At 44.9% G+C, this 19,827-nt stretch overlaps 1 long non-coding RNA gene across 1 annotated transcript; it reads right to left on the bottom strand.

The window, feature by feature from the left end:
* Window positions 1-1,785: 1,785 nt before the first annotated feature.
* On the bottom strand, window positions 1,786-3,305 carry LOC116520122. The gene is made up of 2 exons (XR_004256726.1): window positions 2,638-3,305; window positions 1,786-2,507 (listed from the first exon to the last, which is right to left on the bottom strand). It is a non-coding gene; the product is annotated as an uncharacterized LOC116520122 (long non-coding RNA).
* Between the last annotated feature and the right edge of the window lie 16,522 nt (window positions 3,306-19,827).

The raw sequence follows: 19,827 nt of genomic DNA, 5'->3' as shown, positions 1-19,827 counted from the left end.
GCTTCCAGACGTAGGTGAGGCACGTCGTTCTCCTGCTTCTTCCTCCTGTAGAAGATGCTTTTGAGAGGCTTTTCTAAACAGTTAAGCAGAGTCATCCACGGTGACTCTGGCAGCAGCTAGTTCAGCCTGACCTCAGCGCTGGGGAAGCAAAACCCAAGCGTCTCTGCAGCTGTTGGGGGTTGGAGGAAGAAATGCTGCTGCTGCTGCTGCTGCTGCTGCTACTGCTGTGTGTGTGTGTGTGTGTGTGTGTGTGTGTATTGGGGGAGGGGGAAACATGAAAAGAGCCTAGAAGTTCTGCTTTGATCAGGAGAACGATGGGCCTCCCACCAGAGTCTGCCTGGATCTGGGGCCAATTTTGTGTGACTGGGTGTGTCGAAAAACACAATTGTGGCACCCATTGGCTCCCGCTTCATCTCTCCTGCTTCGTCTCTCCTGCCTCTTTGCTTCTCCGTTCGGTCTTTGGGCGGCAAATCGAAAGCGGAAGCCAATCCGGGTCATTCCTTCCAAGAGGCAACTTTCCCATCGAATGACTCGCTGCCCTAAACTCAGGGAGACCCCCTGCAGTCCCTCTCATCTGGCCGGGATGCCAGCGAGTGTGTTGGGCTGAAGGAAGGAGGGATACTCTCTCTCTCTCCCTCTCCCTCCCTCCCTCCCAACCCTCTCTCACTCTCTCTCTCTAGAAACATATATCAAGTTTGCAATAATTTACCTTCTTTTCTAAATAGGCACAGTTCCCTTACCAGAACCCTCGCTCGCTCACTCACTCACTCAATCAAACACACACACACACACACACACACATGCACAAAACCACTTTTCTCCATTCCAATTCGGATCCTATAAATCAATTGCTCTGTGAAACATCTGTGAAAAAAATTCAGGTGCTCAGACATGAAAATGTGCCGCTCAAACACTATACTTTTCCGCACACACTGAAAAAAAATTAGAGGGAACATTGCTCACAACTCAACCAGGGAAGGGGGATACAAACAAGAATTTAAAACGACATAAACAACAATACATAATTAAAAACACAACAGTCATACCAATTCGAGACAGGGGCTACAGTTCTTTAACCCCAGGCCTGTTGGAACAGCCAGGTTTTAAGGGCTTTGTGGAAGGCCTGGAGGGTGGTGAGGGTTCGAATCTCCACAGGGAGTTCGTTCCAGAGGGTCGGAGCAGCCACAGAGAAGGCTCTCCTCCGAGTAGTCGCCAGTCGACACTGGCCAGCAGATGGGATTCGGAGGAGGCCTAATCTGGGATCTAATCGGTCTAGTGGAGGTAATTGGCAGCAGGCGGTCTCTCAAGTACCCAGGTCCAATACCATGAAGGGCTTTAGGAAAGGTCTCTCCTCATTTTCCTTCACTGGTGCAGGAGGTCCTCTCCAGAAGAAGATAGGGACCAATTGCCCAAGGACCTCGTCCCGGCCCAACCCCAGTTCAGATCCCTAAGGGCAACAACTCCACCCTCCAGGCGTACCCCTGCCAGCTAGCCTGCATGGAGCACGGACTGGAGCATTTCCTGAGCGAGGTGAGCAAGCGGCAGGGCACCCTGGGGGCCAAGGCAGGGAAGGAGAGGGACTCCCCGAATCTGAGGAAGTGGGGCTCAGACAATCTGCGCATCACCGTCTATGAAATTGCCGACAGTGAGCAGCGAGATGTGGCGTGAGGCAGAGGACGCAAGAGGAAGCTCAAATAGAGAAGGGGGCACCGGGAAACTTCGAGGTGTGCCCAGTGGGCGGATGGCATCCGGAATGAAGGAATGACTCAGGAGAAGCTGAGTATCATGATTTCTCTTGGCACATTTATTAGGAATAAATTAAGAATCCCATCGAGACGAGTCCAGGTAGACTTCTTCTGTGAAGCGGTCAGGTCATTGGGAAAAGAGGTGCTGTGCCAGGAATCGGGTTAGGGTGGCAGAGATGCCCTCGTGGGTAGCTGTATGTTCAGACATTCTCCTGGATGCCCCTGATCTGTTCCTTCCTTATTTATTTTGATTATTCTGTTGGGGAAAGTCAGCTCCCTGCAGACACCTGGAGCCTCAAATCTCCAACTTGGTGACTTTGAGATGCATGGACTTCAACTCCCAGAATTCCCAGCCAGCATGCCCAGATTAGTTCCATTTGGATTCATGGGTTGTGGGGACTCTACGCTTGTCGGACGATACGGGGCAGCATCAAGTGGGTTTATCTCCTTCTGCAATCGCCTGGTGAAATGGGTCCCACTTCAGTCGCTGACTTTGCATCACCCAATGGGGGTCGTTGGTCTCTTGGGGGTCGAAGGGGCCTCTGCCCAGCCTCACTGGGGTCTGAGCCAGGACAGGATGCGCTGAGGAGGGTCCCTTCCATCTTCTTCATCTGTTCCTCTTTTTCCCTTCCGTTCAGTCGGGTCCAGTTCTCGAAGACAGTCTGACCAAGTCCAGGCAAGGTTTCCAGGAGTGGATTGCCCTTGCCTCCTTTCTAGGGCTGAGAAGGAAGGGTTGGCCTAAGGTCACTAGGATGGCCCTCTCTAAGGGAAGGAAGAAAAGAGAGAGAGAATGAGAGAAAGAAAAAAGGAGGGAGGGAAGGGTGAAAGGGAGGAAGGAAGGAAAGAAGGAAGGAAGGAAAGCTTTTGTGCACATTGGAGGACTAGAACTCACCATCGCCTGGGGATTGGCTCAAGGTGATACAGCTGCTTCTCATGAGTATTCCAGGACTAGAACTCACCATGCCTAATATAGGAAGAGAAATAACCATTTTTAGGCTATTGGTCCAAGGTCTCCGTTGAGAGAATTGCAGGAATAGAACTCACCTTCTCCGTCTGATTGGCACAAAGTCACTCAGCCAATTGAAGGACAGGAACTCACCAAACATATTGGAAGAATGGAAATCATCCTTCCCTGGTGATTGGCCAAAGGTTGTACAAATACTCACCATCTTCTGGTCTTTTCCCAACATCATATAAGTTCCTGTGCTTTTTTACGTTGTCCAAATACTTACCATCTCCTTTTCCCCAAATCATAGATGTCCCTCTCCTCTTTTATGTTGTACAAATACTCACCATCACTTTGTACCCAAATCATGAAGGTTCCTATCCTCTTTTACCTTTTACCACCATCTCCTGGTTCTTCTATCCAACATAACCAAGGAACAGTTCCTCTATGAAGTAAACACCTACAAATAGTTAACATCTCCTTTGTCCAAAAGAATTTTTTCTTTAAAGCGGTCAAAATACTCACCAACTGCTTCTTATTTCAGCAAACTAATTTCGGGTACTTTTCCTGAAAAGGAATCCCCACATACCTCCTCCTTCTCATTTCTCCCAATTAATTTCGCTAAACTTCCTGAAAAGGAATCCCCACATACTCACCTCCTCCTCCTCATTTCTCCAAATTAATTTGGGTACCTTTCCTGAAAAGGAATCCCCACACATACTCATCTCCTCCTTCTCATTTCTCCAAATTAATTTGGGTACCTTTCCTGAAAAGGAATCCCCACACATACTCACCTCCTCCTTCTCATTTCTCCAAATTAATTTGGGTAAATTTCCTGAAAAGGAATCCCCACATACTCACCTCCTCCTCCTCATTTCTCCCAATTAATTTCGCTAAACTTCCTGAAAAGGAATCCCCACATACTCACCTCCTCCTCCTCCTCATTTCTCCAAATTAATTTGGGTACCTTTCCTGAAAAGGAATCCCCACATACTCACCTCCTCCTCCTCATTTCTCCAAATTAATTTGGGTAGATTTCCTGAAAAGGAATCCCCACACATACTCACCTCCTCCTTCTCATTTTTCTAAATTAATTTGGCTAAACTTTCTGAAAAGGAATCCCCACATACTCACCTTCTCATTTCTCTAAATTAATTTCGGTACCTCTCCTGAAAAGGAATCCCAACATACTTACCTCCTCCGTCTCATTTCTCCCATTTAATTTGGGTAAATTTCCTGAAAGTTACTTTCCTGAAAGTAAAGTCAGTACATATACCTAGTAAAAATAACTGAGGAGTAAACTTTATCCTTCTTTTAAAGATATTTTGCATAATCCACCATATTTTTATCCAGAATGCCTTAACCTTTTGGCAGGTCCACCATATATGATAATATGAAGCATCGTGAGAGCCACACCTCCAAGCTGGACCCCACCAGACCACACACTGTAAGAGAGCAGACTCAAAGAAGGTCCCTTATGCCCAACTTAATGGGGAGAGGCAATCCCTTAAATAACCTGGCTCCATGCTATGAAGGGCTTTATAGGTTATAACCCAAACCTTACATTAAACCCTGAGGTATACTGACAGTCAAAGAAAAAGCTTACAGAGCAGAAGTATAACCTGCACTGATGCAAGAGCATCAGTTCCAGTGGATTCTGTGCCAGCTGTGGCTTCTGGATGTTCTTCACAGGGTTCCTCATGGAAAGCAAATTGCAATAATCCATTTAGGAGGTGACCAAGACATGAGTACCGTAATCATGAGCAGGGCCTCAAAGTCCAGGAAAGGGCATGATTGGCAGGCAAAACAAAGCTATGCAAAAATCCTCCTTCCCATGGCTGCCACCAGTTGTGCAAACAGGAGCTGTGAGTTCAGGAGGACCTCCAAATTGCACGTTGGATCTATTTAGGATAACTCCTATTCTAGAACTTGATCATATGTCATCAAGTTGTTGTCAACCCTTGGGACCACCTATGTTTTCTCCATGACGATGTACCCTTAACCTAGTCCTTCCAATGGCACTGGAGTCCTTTCCAGAGAGCTGGGTCTTTATATAATGTGTCCAAAGTAGGATAATTTGGGTATTGACATGGATGCCTCAGATGAGAACACTGGGTTGATTTGTTTAGTTACTTTGGAAAGCATTCTGAACTCAGGAGGAGGAGGAGGAAGAGGAGGAAGAGGAGGAAGAGGAGGAGGAGGAGGAGGAGGAGGAAGAAGAAGAAGAAGAAGAAGAAGAGGAGGAGGAGGAAGAGGAGGAGGAGAAGGAGAAGAAGAAGAGAAGAAGAAATGATAATATTGGGATCCTCCCTTATACTGAAACTAGGAGTCCTATGTGAAAGCATATTTCAAACCTGAGAAAATTACTGTTTCTCAGGCTCAGTTTTTAGTCTCTTTTTAAAGAATTAGATAGGCACTCATAAAAGTAATATAATGCAGAAGACAATGGTATAGCTATATGCAGCTGTATCAAGAAAATCCCATTAATTTCAATGAAATGTATTCAAAGTTTGCTATTTATTTATAAGTTGGAAACTTTCAACTTGTTCCTAGTTGAGAGCTGGTCTTCTGTATTCTTAACACTGAGGCTTCCTGGGAGGAGCTTGCTGGTGGTGGCAGCAAAAAATCAGCTGCCTCCGAATTCCTGGCTACGTACCTGTTTAGAGGATCTTCCATCTGACGTCTTATCAGGTTTTCTTATCCTTCAGGCAAGAAGGAAAGAAGAAACTGTTTTGCTGGCAAATGCTCTTCGATTTTTGCAGCTTTTGTGCTTGCAAGGAAAGGGGGGCTAGCCCAAGGCAGAACGGCTGTCCGTGCTGGGAACTTCAAACTGCCTTGTGCAGGACAAAGTAAGACTCCCCCACTCTGCTCAAAGTTTTGTTTGATTTAATCTTATCACGAGCTGAATCCATTTCCGTGCACAATAATTGTTTATCAACATTTTAGCTTCTTTTCTTTTTCTCCTCCGAAAAATTATTTACTTAGAGGCTTTTAAAATGGCGCCGAGCAGGCTGGTTTCTCCGGTAATAATGAACACTTTTTGTTAATCCTCACAAGAATTCACAAGAATCCAAAACAAAAGAGATTGCTTATCACATGTTTTGGTTTCACAATAGGCCAGCAGAAGCTTTTTAATTAGCTTTATTTCTACAAGAATGTTACTCCTTCATTAACTTTGCTTATCTGGAAGTTAAATGGTGATGAATCTGCTGAACGGTCTTGTTACAATGTTTACTCACTGAAAGTTTTGCCAAGCCTTAACTTCAAAATAAAAGGGGAATTCAGCCTCTTCACTTAAAGCTGCATATTCAGGCAATAGAGTTTTATTAACTGCAGGCAGATAAATTTTGAAATGGCCTCAAAACCAAATATTAACTTGAAGTTGTAAATTTTTTTTTCTTATTACTATTCAAAATACCAGCTTCAATTTTGTAAAAGGCTTTCTTATCCAGCTGCGTTACAAGATGGCGATTTTATAGCTTCTGCGTTTGATATATGACACACTCAATCAGCCCTATTCTCCTGAAGACTTCTCCTTATTAACTGTTAAAAATCTATAAATAGTACCCCATTTAAAACCGAGGGGAGCAGAGACTTTGTTTGTTTGTGCGTTTTTTATAATGGCTCCCAAATCGAAGCAGTCTAAGCGTTTCCTTAATAATACATCTCAAGAAATTGTTACAAAATCGCTGCCCTTGCCTCCCACGCCCTCCACTGGAGATCTCTTAACGCAAGAATTTCTTTTTGAAACCCTTAAAGAGTTCAGACAGGAAATTAAACAACTTTTATCGGACTTATATGATAAACTGGATGCCAAGATTGCTCAAACAAGGGAAGATACGATCAGAGTTATGACTGTTATGACAGGCTATGTTTCTGAAATGGAGGACAAATTGGAACTTTTGGAAAAAACTAATTCTAATTTGACATCTAAAATTCAAACGTTACAACAGGAAGTTGAAAATGCTCAAAAACAACTCGTTATGATAAATTACGATAAGACTGCGTTTGCAATAAGAGTCAGAGGATTGCGTGAAAAGGAACAGGAGAATTTGAAACAGACCTTTTTTGAAGCTTTCAGACGTTTGGTGGGAAGTCCGGGATTTAACTTTGATTGGCAGATTCAAAAAATTTATCGCCAGAACTCGTGTGTAGCAAAACAACGACAGCTTCCGAGGGACATAATTATATATTTCACCACAAGAGAATCCAGAAATGCGATAATACAGAAGTTTTACAATAACAGGCTGCGAATCGATGGACAGGACTTGATTGTTTTTAAAGAAATACCATCTCAAATATTAAGAGCAAGGAGAGACTACACTTTCTTAACTGAAAAACTCAGAGATTCTCAGATACAATATAAATGGGAAGTGCCATCTGGTATCACAGTCACATTTGAGAACCAAAAATATCGTCTCAATTCTGTTTGCGAAGCCCGAGATTTTTACTACAAAACCCTGAAGGTGGGACTTCCTGATTCATCCGGACTTGGAGAAAGACAAGGAGAAGGAGAAGATAAGCAGCGGGACACGTGGCTACAAGGCAGCGGGTGTTGCTTTCCCTTTCCAGAAGGGCAGAAGAGTAAAGAATAAAGATCCAGCTATGCCTTTAAAATACTTCTTAAATTTTTAATTTGAATAAAATTTCAGGACTCCTGTCTGGTATAAAATGACAAAGCTGTATACCGATGAAGAGATATTGAGACTGAAAGAAGCGGTGCTGAATTTGGACATATATTATATGGGACTTATATAAGACTTGTTTGAATCTTAATTTAAACTGCGCATGATCTATTCTTTGGGGCGAGGAGAGCGGAGATCATAGTTTTCTTGGATTGTGGTTTGGGATGAATGGAGTCGGGTGCGTGGGGTAGATGGAAGGGTAGTGAAAGTTCAATTAGATTATCTTGATCCAGAATGTAAGCTGATTTTTGTATAAATTGTTATTTGAATACAAGGTTAAGAAAGATTATCTGGAGAGTCTACACGAGGGTGGAGTAAATATGAGAGGAGCAATGGAGGAGGATAAAATATATATGCGGACACGGGTAAAGGCAGGATGGGAGGTATAGAATTTATATGCGGAAGCAGGTAAAGACATTGTTTAAAATTTTAAAAATAATGAGAAGCTGAGTTTAATGTTAGAGAGTATATTGACTTCTCTTTCTTGGGGGGGGGGTTACCCCCCCTCCTTTTTTTTTCTTTTTATTATTCTTTTCTTTTTTGTTCTTTATTTTTTATTATTTTTTATTATTTTGTAACTTCTAATCTATTTGGTTTCAATATACTCCAGACTTTGCTTGATAAAGAACGATGCCGGGAATGGGACCTGGGAAGTCGGAAGGGGGTCAGGGAGGGGGGTTCAGGGGGTGGGTGGGGGGGAGGGTGGAAGTATAGACTCAATTTTCAGAACAATGAATGCACTTGGATACTGTTTTTTTTTTCTTCTTTCTTTTCCTTTTATTTTTCTTTTGTTTTAGTACAAAACAAATAGACCAATGAATACTAGAAATACACCGAAGCGAGGTGTAGAGGGAAAGAAGAGGGGGGAATTAAGAGGGAGTGAGAAGGGAATGTAAGGAGGGTGAGATGGTGGGAAGGGGAGAAAGGAATGGCTGAGGGGGAGGGGAAGTAGAAGAGGGGATTGTTGGAAGGGAGAAATGAAAGTTGGAGGGGTAGAAGGAAGGGTGTATGTAGGATAGAAGTGTTATGAGTGGTTTATTGCTTCTTTTTTTTTTAACTGCACAGTATTTAAGTGATTGTATAAAGGAAAATGAAAATGTAATAAAAAGAAATTTTGAATGTATTCTTAACACTGTTGCATAAAAACGATTCGCCTAAACCTAAAACAACGGAATTCAAGCAATTTGCTTAAGCAGATCAGTTAAAGATTTTTGGCTCATACAGCATGCTAAGTTGATTAGCTTTATATTAGCCTGTATGCATATTGTTCAATGTCTTGTTTGACCTCAGTTTAATTGGGCTATGCTTTCATGTAGTTGATCTTTTCAAATCTGGAAGATAATCTGATAACCGTGTTGTGTACATTGTGTGCACTTAGCCAACACTGTAGAAAATCAGAAGTGCAGCACAATTGTCTTATTACTCAGCTGAGCAGTTGATGCATAAAAAAAACTGCTGCAAAACTTGCGAGCTTTTATCAGACACGCATGTTGTCCAGGGATATGAATTATGACAGCATTAGTAGCAGTAGGAAGCAGAATAACAACATTTCTATATTACTTTGCAAGCATTATTTCAAGAAGCCTTGTTTGCCATCATTCCCTTAAATCAGAATATATTATTATCTTCATTCAGCAGATGGGGGTAGGTGCCTTAACTGACAGTTGTCTTAGATGACATTTAAACTGGAGACTTTGACATATCAGCTCCAGCTTCATAGCCTTACAGTGGAAGGGGCGTTTGCACTCATCCCCCTTCTTACAGGGATTTAGCTGTTGGACTACAGTTCTTATCTGAATCCCAATTGAAACCAAGGGCAAAAGCGAAAAGAGAATATACTCTGAGAATGAATTAAGGAGCCTGCAACTTTTCACTATCAGAGAGCTAACTCACTATCTGGTTGCCTAAAATTTACTCTTAGCTTGGCATTCAAGGGTTCCTTTCTTTCCACAACACCCCAGTTTAGAAGCTGGCAAGGAAGACGTTTGCTGCCGTTGCTGCTACTGGGATCCACAATCCCTTTGTGCTCTGCTAAAATCTCTAGAGGGTTAGCCGTGCATCACAGCCCACATTCACCCTCCTCCTGCTCCATAATCTTTCAGATGACACACATTTCCTCATCTAAGGAAATCTGTCTGCCTACATGCGCACATGCACACACACACAAAGTCATGAATTATATGAAAGGGCGTCTTCGGACAAATCCTTAATACAGCAGCCTCCGTTCCCCACGGGAGGAAAAAAAAGTGAAAACCATCTTTAACAAAAGACGGTTGTCTGAGATGACCAACCAATGTGCTGGTGGCACTTACTGTCTGCAAAGAAAAGAGGCTTTCCCACCACCACCCACCCTCTGGACGGGGCAGGCTCGCATGGTCCCTAACAGGACACTCAAAATCTCCCACCCTCTTTGAAGGGAGCCCAATTATTGGGAGGGGCATGTAGGAGTCCCAAAACTTGCAGGGGACACTCTGAGTGCAGAACATCCTCAGGTTCCCATCCTGTGGAGAGCCTACCCTCATCCCGAACCCTTCCTTAACCCCTCCTCTTTATCAACCGCGTTGTCTTAATCTCTCCCCACCCACCACCCACCCCCTCTCCTCCGAGGAAAATAGCCGCTCAACCACCCCTTATCTTTCCTTTCCCATCAATCGCGCCTCGTGACCATATTGATAACTGCCAAAAGCTGAGCCCCCTTGGGTCTTAGCAGGAAGGATCGGGGCGGGGGAGGCGCGGATCGCAGCCTTCGCAAGGCGGAGGTGGGAGGTGGGACAGTCCGCCGGCGTGGCGGGTGGAGGAAGAAAACCAACCCCGATCCTCCTTTCTATCCCGCCGCAACAGCCTCGGAGAGGGACCGTCTCGGAAGAAGGCAAAGTGCGGTCGATTCTCGCGGGGAGCGCAACCCGCCTGCAAAAGGAGCCAGGGGTGACATTGTTTGGCTTCCGGGGGTGAGACGCCTACCTGGCCCGTGGATTCCGTCTCGGGCTACCCACGGAAGAAACCGCAGGCGCTCTTCGGAGTTCTCGGGCAGCAGGTGACCAGGAAGGGAGGGGAAACACACCCCGCGGGCTTAAAAACCTGCGCGGGAGGAAATTAGCTTCGGAGAACGGGCGGGCGGGGGAGAGCGCCCGATCCTCGCACCTTTGGCTGCCAAACTGCTCCGAAGCACCTGACCCGCCGCGCCCCCTTCCCCGCCCTCCCAAGTGAACACCTCTTCTTCCCTCCAAGTCTGCTCCGTCGCCCGTCTGCGAAGTCTCTCCCTTGCCCCAAAAAACGATGCAGGGATCCTGCTTGGTACCCAAAGCGCAGGATGAGGGGCCCGGAGGCTAAAATATGAGCAACGGTTGCAGGAACTGGGTTCCTCTAGTCTAGTGGAAAGAAAGACTAGGAGTGACACGAGTTCCGATATGTGAGGGGCTACTCCAGAGAAGAAGGGGTCGCCCTATTCTCCAAAGCAGCTGAAAGAAGGACAAGGAGGGCCTCCTGCAGCCCTGAGCCCCACTTAATGACCTGCCTGTTCATTTACCGATACATCAGGGAGAGCGGAGGGGGGTTATCAGGTTTGACACTTGACTTAACAGCCAGCATGTTTTATGGTTATTATGGTTGAAATGATTAAAATGTAAGAGACTATTTATTGATGAAAATTCCTCCCCCCCTCCCCGTCTCACCAAAAGACGCCTCTGGGTGACTTACATTGTACACAATGTTAATGTGATGATTAGTATAGCATTTGTGATGTTGTGAGCTTGCCACCGTCCCCTTTGCTGTCCCTCTGTCTCTCGTCTCCTTCCACTCTTCAGGGCTCAGATCAGGCACCGACATCACTGGCAGAGCAGAAGCGGGAGCACTTTGGAAGAATTCTGCAGAATTACGCAAAATCCTTAAAAGGAAGCCATTATGTTTCACAATGGAAACATTCACACACACACACACACACACACACACGGAGGGAGGGAGGGAAGGACTTTCCTCTGTTATTTAAAGTCATTAAAAAAAGTGCTGAAGACTCTTGTGCGGAAGTGTTTATTTCCCTCCACACGGCATAAAGTCCCAGAACTTCTCTTTTCCGTTGGGCTCCTGTTCCTTTTCGGCTGCCGAAACTTTTCCACCCGGCGGTGATTTGGTGCCTACTTCAACTCCCTTCCCCTCCCCCGTCCCCTGGGGCGACTGTCCCGAGACGAGGATATTTCTGGATGCCTTCGACACAATCCATCTACGCCAGACTCATGAAACAGACTTGCTGATCAGAATGGATGCAACTGACTTGCTGATTAATAGGGGTTCCCATAACCCGCCTGTGTGTGTTTGTCTGCCGCTAGTCCCCCTATTTTGGATACCCCGTTTTCTCATTAGTGGTGTGCAAAAAATGAACGAGAGGCTTCTAGTTTCCTTAGGAACATGTTGGGGTTCCTAAGGGCAAAACACTGAGGTACCTGTTTAGAATCTTTAACTATGGAGCACCTGGTTTGTGCCTTAAATGACAGTTCCTGGGACTTAACCTAATCAGTGTGAACTGGGCAGTAAAGGAGGCTGCTCGTTATAGTCCCTCTAACTTAGAAAGCCCAATGATAATGATAGTTCTCGGACACACGTTACATAAGATAATCCAAGTTAGATATTTCTGGAAGTCCTTCATTCTCTTCCTTTTAATTTTATTGGCTATGTTGGAATCTGACAGCTGTCATGTGTTGATGTGCGACTGCAAACAATGTGAAGCTGCTTGAATGTAGAGAGAATCAGTGGAGTTCTTCCGACTCCTTTGAGAGTTGCAGCTTCCCTCTGGATCCCACTTCCGTTTCCAGGTGCTGGAACAACCCACTTGGAGGCCTTCTCTCAACACGGAGAAGAACCATATCATATTTCAATGCCTTTGTCAGGGTTCCAAATAGCATCCAAAAGTAAATCAGAATCCAAGGCAAAAGATTCCTCAAAGTTCCAATTTATTAAGACAGCCATGTCGGCACCTCTGGGAAAACCCGAATCTGAAAGCGTCCAGGTTTTCCCCACCCAGATGAAAGTTCAAGATCTTGCCCCCACACCCACAAGTCCATCCCATGGTCTAATCTCCCGCTGCCATGCTGGCAGTTCCAGCCATCCAGTTCCGGTCAGGTGCAGAGGTGCAGAGACAAAGGATGACCTTGGCTTTTCAGAAAGAATGTTGTTATGGCCACATAGCATCTAACTCCTTACAAGCCCCCTCCCATTTTCCCACAATAGAAAAAGGCATAGTAGAATAATAGAAAGTGTGGCAGGCCAAAGATCCAAAAGAAAGCTGCAGGCCTGACAGCCTTTTCATTTTGCAAAGTTGCTTTGGCATGGTGGAAATCTTCCTTGCATTATATAGGGATGTGCAAAATGCCACCTAAGTGCAGCAAAACTCTTTGATCTTGTTTGATGACTTGATCTGGAACACAGAAGTGGGATCTTCAAAAAAGGTTTCTCCAACTGGGGCCTCATTTTGATTCAAGTTCATAATTGGTGGGGGAGTTTATAACAACTCATCATTGGAAAGCTTTGGAATTAATCTTGATGAAGGTCTATGGAGATTCTCGGTCATCCAGTTGTCGGTTGTCCCTTTTCAGAAGGCAACTGGACTTCCTTTGTTTTTTCTTGAAGCCGTTTCACTTAACATAATAATGTTAATGATTTGATCTTCTAGAATGCAACTGTCAACTCTGCTTACATCACCAGCGTCGTTCTGCTGAGCAAATATGGCGATGACGTCCAGAACTTGCTGATCAGGAGGAAGCGAGAAGCCTTGCATCATCTAGAAGTACGTACAATAATACTTGTATTGGAAAGAGCAGAGGTGGCGCAGTTGGTAGAGTGCAGTACTGCAGGCCACTTCAGCTAACTGCTATCTGCAGTTCAGCAGTTCAGATCTCACCGGTTCAGGGTTGACTCAGCCTTCCATCCTTCCGAGGTGGATAAAATGAGGACCCAGATTGTGGGGGCGATATGCTGAATCTGTAAACCGCTTAGAGAGGGCTGAAAGCCCTATGAAGCGATATATAAGTCTAACTGCCATTGCTATTGCTATTGTGAATAAGGCTATCTTCGAACGAAAGAGCTATTCTGGAGTGTGGGCTAATTATTTCACTTAACGTAAAATGTGAGTCACTAATGAGATAGCAGTGAGGACTTCTCCCTGCTGGATGCTGTGGCCTTCCCACTGAGGCCAACTCTATACAGCATCTGTAGAAAGAGGAGCTTCCTCCATCCCGGGACTGAAATTAGGCTAAGAGCTTGGCTCCGTTCAAGGGTGCCCTTGAGAAACTCACCCATAGGGAAACCACCAGGTCAAAGGAAATTCTATTCATCCGGATCTGGAAGTCCAGTAGGGAAGGCTGCATCTCTCAAACCGTTGCTTGTGATTGATATACGTGATGGTTGCACATCCTGGGTTTTCAGAGCCTTCCAAGAAAGTTTCCCAAATAGACTGATTTGCTGATCCAGTGAAATAGCTTCCTTCTTTCCTGCCCCGTGCAACCCCTTGAGAATGAGAAGGGAGAATCTGACAAAGAATTTCCCTTTTCCTTCCACCAATTTATGTATACTGTAGTTTTTAAATTAATGGGGAGTTTTATTCGTTGCAGAGATTACTGTCGTGTATACTTAAACTTGCTTCTCCTAAGTAATCGTTCTCTTATCTAGAACATCCTAAAGGAGACCCCGAGGTGCGACCAGGAGATCATCAACAGTGGAAATGCAGTGAAGGCCATCACCCTTTTGTGGTAGGCATTTCTTTCATGTTTCTGTGCTTTTCAAAAATGTTCCATAAAGACACAAACACACACACACAGACATCCCAAAAGCCATGAACAGAAGCCATGCAGAGGGTTAAATAATTCTGCTCAATTCCCAATCTTGAAAGTGCATGAGAGGGGCAAGAGAGGGTGAAATACCCAAGTTGACCCTGCAAGTTCCAATGTCAGCAGTAAATTTGCCTGATGATACTGTGATGCCTGTTTTATCATTCTTAAATGATTCTTAAATACCAGATACCTTTGTTCCTAAATGCCCATTGTTCCAAACTAACAGACAAACGTGTTTTCTTCTGCTAGGAATTACGAAACGCTAGAAGAAGGGGAATTTCAGGTCCTGGATTTGTGCATCTCCAGCCTCTTAAAGCTCCACCCGTGCAGTTCCCTGGAACATCAGGCAAAGTCTGGAGACAAATCCATAGGACGGGTTAGTAGTAGATATTAAACATTTCTCTTGTTTCCCATAGGTTCGCCATCACAGGTGTAGGGTCTGCTTGGGCAGGAGGCTAGACTAGATGACCTACAAGGCCCCTTCCAACTCTGTTCATCTGAATCTGTACCTGTATTCTGGTTTCCTTTGTTTCAGGGGTGTTGCTCGGTTGCTTGCAAGGTGATTTCTGGTATTCTAAAGAGCCTTCTGGCGTGGCAGACAGATGAAGCTCACCTGCACAGAATAATCAAGGTACGATCGTGTGTGGAATAGTGCGATGAGATTTGTGATGTTGTCCCCAGACCTGGGCTCTTGCTTGGTGTCGAATCCTATAAGTCACGGGACACAAGGTGTGATACAGAGTTATACTACTTTTATTTTGGTACTGTTGAAATAAATGTCCTTTCGGGTTCGGCTCCAAGTGGGGAAGACGACACTGGAGACATGGAGGCTGCTTGGAAAGATGGTTTATTGGTGGACAGGGCCACATGGCTTGAGCCCTGAACAGAAAAGGTGATCACATGCTTCAATGTTGATGGAGAAGAAGAGAAGGGCTGAGGAAGGGGCTTGCTAGGCTTTTTATACCCTGTTCAGTCCCACCTCTCTGTTTCCTGTTCCTGTGTAAGAAATGTATTCTGACTGGTTGTCAGACTCCCATGGTGCCATGCAGGGGGCTACTCTCTAGGCTGTGATGAGTTCTCAGTTGCCTTGTGGTCAGTTGAGTAATATCCCTTCCCCCTACAGCTGCAGTGAGGAGAAGTCTTTATTATGTAAAGTGGGCTAGCCTGGCTATCTTAATGGCCCATTAGCTGGGGATGGGCAGAAAGCTATAGGCAATTATTCTATCTTTTAAAACATGTTTCTTTTCACATCCAGATAAATATTCTGCCTTTTCAATATTTCCTAGGATATTTCATTTTTCTGGGAGAGGGCTGGATGATAACTTCCCACAGTACCAAGACCTAAAGACCCCTTTTCTCTATAATTAGGAGTTTGAGTTTTCCAATGGTATAAATCAGCCATTAAGAATGGAGCATACACCCACACCTTACGCAGCTCCCCCGCAGCTCCTGGCAATCCAATTTCCCTTAGGGGCGATTGGAGTTCTGTCTCAACTGCTCCCTTGGACCGGGTGTGTGGTCCAGTTTATCTGTCCCTTCAGGAACCTTTTTGGTCTCCTTCCTCCTGGCCCCACCTACTGGGACCGTTGGTTCTTTTAAACCAATATCTGATTCTGCCTTTTGTCTCCCTGGGTCTCCTACCCCTTCAGTGCCAACCACTTCATGCCAAGGACACACTGGCAGAGGGCACTGATGGCAGAGACCCTCCTTTTTAATGTTCCGGTCTTAGATTCGTTCTCTGGGATTTGATCTCTTTTTACCTTGCCTCCTGTAGGCTTATTACCCATCCTTGTGACTATGTCTCAGAGGTTTTCCTAAGAGTGTTACATTCCGTCCACTTCACACCTTACAGCCCCTTGGGGAGTCCCCCGCAATAGTCTCACCTCATCCTCTGGACGGTCAACTTCTGCCACGTAAGCTGAGGAAGCCTGGCTTTTGTTTCCAATAACTTTCTCCACGATGAAATTGTCCACACCTTGATTTTTCTGGGCTTCGACCTTTGAGTCCCACACCGTCCAGGGACTTATCTCAGGGCCAAGTCCAAAAGTAGGCAGCTTATGGTCATTCTGTCCCCCTTTCCCTGATTTGGCTGCCCCCAGATGAATACACAGCCAAGGTACCTGGCCAGACATAATTCTTAGGAGCCATTCACTCTCCTCTCAACAGCCAACTTACATGAACCTGGAGGCCTCCCCTTTGATTTGTCCCTCAGGCAATGGGGGATCCAGGCATGTTTGCCCGCATTCTCCAGCAAACTCTTGTCCCCAAACCTGGGTTCTTGCTTAGTGTCGACACCGATAAGTCACGGGACAGAAGGTGTGATACAGAATTATACTTTTATTTTGGTACCAAGATATACGGACCCCAGTTTGAAAAGCTAACCAAGGACCAAAATATTTGAATCTTACAGCATTTTGTATAGTCAAGGGATGGTCACATTCAACCCTTTGCCCTCCCCCTCAGAATGCATGCATAACAGATCATATTGATTGGTTATTTGGATATAGAAGTTGAGATATTGCACAACATCTCAACTTCTTTTACTCTGCTTTCCTTCTTATTTCCATCCTACCAGTGAGTGAAAACCATATCGCCCCCCCCCCCTTCGAAATCCCTCTTGGGTTTCTCACTTGCTGCTGTGCAGATTTCACATTACAAAGCACTTGAAATTTTAAAAGAAGCCATTTCTGCACTTACAAAAGGAAAAGCAACAACAACAAAATTATTCCAGCCCATGCATAAGAAATAAAACACAAATTTAAAAAGTCCTTGGCGGAATAAACATAAACTAGTATTTTTCATTGAAACGATTATAGTTTTCTATAAGTATTTTTTTGTAAAACATAGCAAGATATTTATGTGTGTAGAAAAAGGAATTCTCTCCGCTTTTCCTAGGCCTTGGGGAACTGGCTGACATCGCCTGACCTCACCTTACGTGAGAGAGCAACCCGGTCCCTGATCCAGCTGCTTCAAATCTATAAAAGGCAGATCCCACCCGAGGTGAGTTTGTTGAGGAAGCGGCCTTTCGTACACCTGGATGAGATGGGCTTCCTGTTGGGTTCCAGAAGGTCAGCCTTGCATTCATCCTGTGCCTGTCTTATTCCACAGAACCCGACCATCAGAAACAAGGGACACTGGATTGGCCTGTTGGTCCCTTTCTGTGTCCATACAGAACCTGCCTTCCGGTACTGGGGTCAAACTGCCACCTCTTGGCTGCTGAACATGAAATTCCCAGCTCCAGCAACAGGTAGGTTTCCCTCAGTGACTTATGGCCATTTTTGCACCCTTGTGACCGTTGCAGCATCTCCCTGGTCCCGGGATTTACATTTGGAAGCTGGACGACTGACTCCCATTTACGATGGTTGCAGTGTCCTGGCATCACGTGATCCCCTTCTGACAAGCAAAGTCAGAGGGGAACAGGGGTGGGTTTCAGGGGGTACCGGTTGGTCAAATGTAGCGTCTCTTCCGGTACCCGTTCTTCTGGAGGCCATGTACTAGAACACTCCCTCCCATTGCCTGCCCCCTTGCTCACTCCCCCCACCCACTCAGTCGCCACTCGCTTGCCCCGCCTGTCCGCAATGCGCTTGCCCCGCCAACAGCCACCTCTTTACCAATAGGATCAGAGGGTGGAATATATGCACAGATGAGGCCCTGGGGATGAGAGGAAAGGTCCTATGTGGAGACAGGACTCTGGTGTGGATGGAATGGACATGAGAGTGAGGAATAGAAATTCCGATAAAAACATTTTCTCTTGTCTTCATTTCTTTGCCTTGGCAATTAAGAGCTTTGCTCCTTTCCTGTCTCTCTCTCTCTGAAGAGGGAGAGGAGTCGCATGGGGGGGGGGGAGGGCTGCCTCAGAAAAAAACTGTTTGTTCTTTTATTCTGCTCTGCAATAGGAAGGAAGGAGGGGGGGCTGCACATTAGCAGTGAGGCAAAAGTTAGCACCTTAAAACCACCTGCCAGGAAGAATAGCTCGCTTATAAGGAGAAAAAAAAAAACCCCCAAACTGGCACACTTTGCAAGATACCTGTGACCTTTGGTGAGAAAACAATGTAAAATCAGGTTTCAGTATGGACAGTTACAGGCCAGATGGAAAAGAGATCAAAAAATCGGTTTTATGCAAGACGCGGATAACTTACTAAAACAAATCAGAAATCAAAGTCCATGCATATAATATATATAATGCATATATAATGCATTAATAGAAATGGATTCGGAAACAGAATTAATTAAAGACTGTTTGATAAAGTGGGCCCAAAATTTTGAAGAACCCATAATGTTGGATACATGGGAAAAGATCTGGGTAAGAAATGTAAAGTTTACACAAGCCCAAAATTTGAGAGAAAATCTTTATAAGATGTTTTATAGATGGCATCTGGATCTTAAAAAACTGGCCTCTATGTATCCGAATTTACAACCTAAATGCTGGAGATGTGACAGTGCTGATGCTACATATTATCATATATGGTGGACTTGTAAAAAGGTTAAAGCATTTTGGATAAAAATATGGTGGATTATGCAAAATGTTCTTTAAAAAAGGATAAAGTTTACCCCTCAGTTATTCTTGTTAGGTATAATTACTGATTGTATAGTTATAGAGACTAACATGATTCTGCATTTAATAATTGCAGCAAGACTGTTGGTGGCGCAATACTGGAAGAAGGAAGATTTGCCTACTATTCAAGAATGGACATTAAAAGTAACAAACCTAGCAGAGATGGCTAAAATATCAGCGTATCTCAAGGACCACTCAAATGAGAAATATAAACTGGAGTGGAGAAGATGGATTGACTATACTCAAAATAAATACGGGACTAAGAAATTCCAGATAGTTTATGACTGAAGAAACAAGGAATGATATAATCTGTTTAGAGCCAGCCTAGCAAAGAGGAGTTAAAGCTCAAATGGAAGATGATACTAACTTTTTTTAAAGCTTATTTTAGAATGTCTTTGTTAAAGATTTATACCCTGTGTTGGTTCTGGGAAGTCGGGGGGGGGGGGGAGGTTGGGGGGAGGGAGGTAAATATTTGTAAAAGTTTTTTTTCTCCCAAATTTCCATTAAAAAAAAGGTAAAATCCAAAGAACCAACCAGAAGGACCTGTTGTGCATGTATGATTAGGGGAAGGGCAAAGGGGAGACCCTCCCTTGACTGTGAGATTCTCCTCTTGGCCCTTGATTAGCTTTTCAATCCTTCCATCTGGGAACCAAAGTGAAAGGAGGATTCTCTATCACGCCTTGTGTCCGGAGGCTTATCGGCTTCGACACTAAGCAGGAGCGAGTTTGGGGGACAAGAAAACCAGGGTGGGTTTTACTCAAGAGGCCAAAAGAAGAGGGAAGGTTCCACACACAGAACCCAGAGGGAAAAAGGAGGGAAATAAATACTCCACAGTTCTCCACTTCTCTCCTTTGCCCCTTTCCCGCCACAAAATGGAGGACCCCGTGGGGCTTGCGCCATCTTTAGCTGTCCCTCTCACTGCCTGTAAGGGGCAGCCTATAGTCTGGCCTTTAAGTGATGCCTGGCCTCTGCAGGCAGTGAGTAGGACAGCTAAAACTGGCAAAGACCCCGCATCCTCCATTTTGTTCTTCCGGCCCCTTTTTGGGGAGGATTGTTTTTTCCCTCCATAAAAAGGTAA

Source organism: Thamnophis elegans, chromosome 17 (assembly GCF_009769535.1).
Source record: "Thamnophis elegans isolate rThaEle1 chromosome 17, rThaEle1.pri, whole genome shotgun sequence".
NCBI lineage: Eukaryota > Metazoa > Chordata > Lepidosauria > Squamata > Colubridae > Thamnophis > Thamnophis elegans.
Note: the sequence above shows the minus strand (reverse complement) of the source record. Positions and strands in the feature narration are given on the sequence as shown.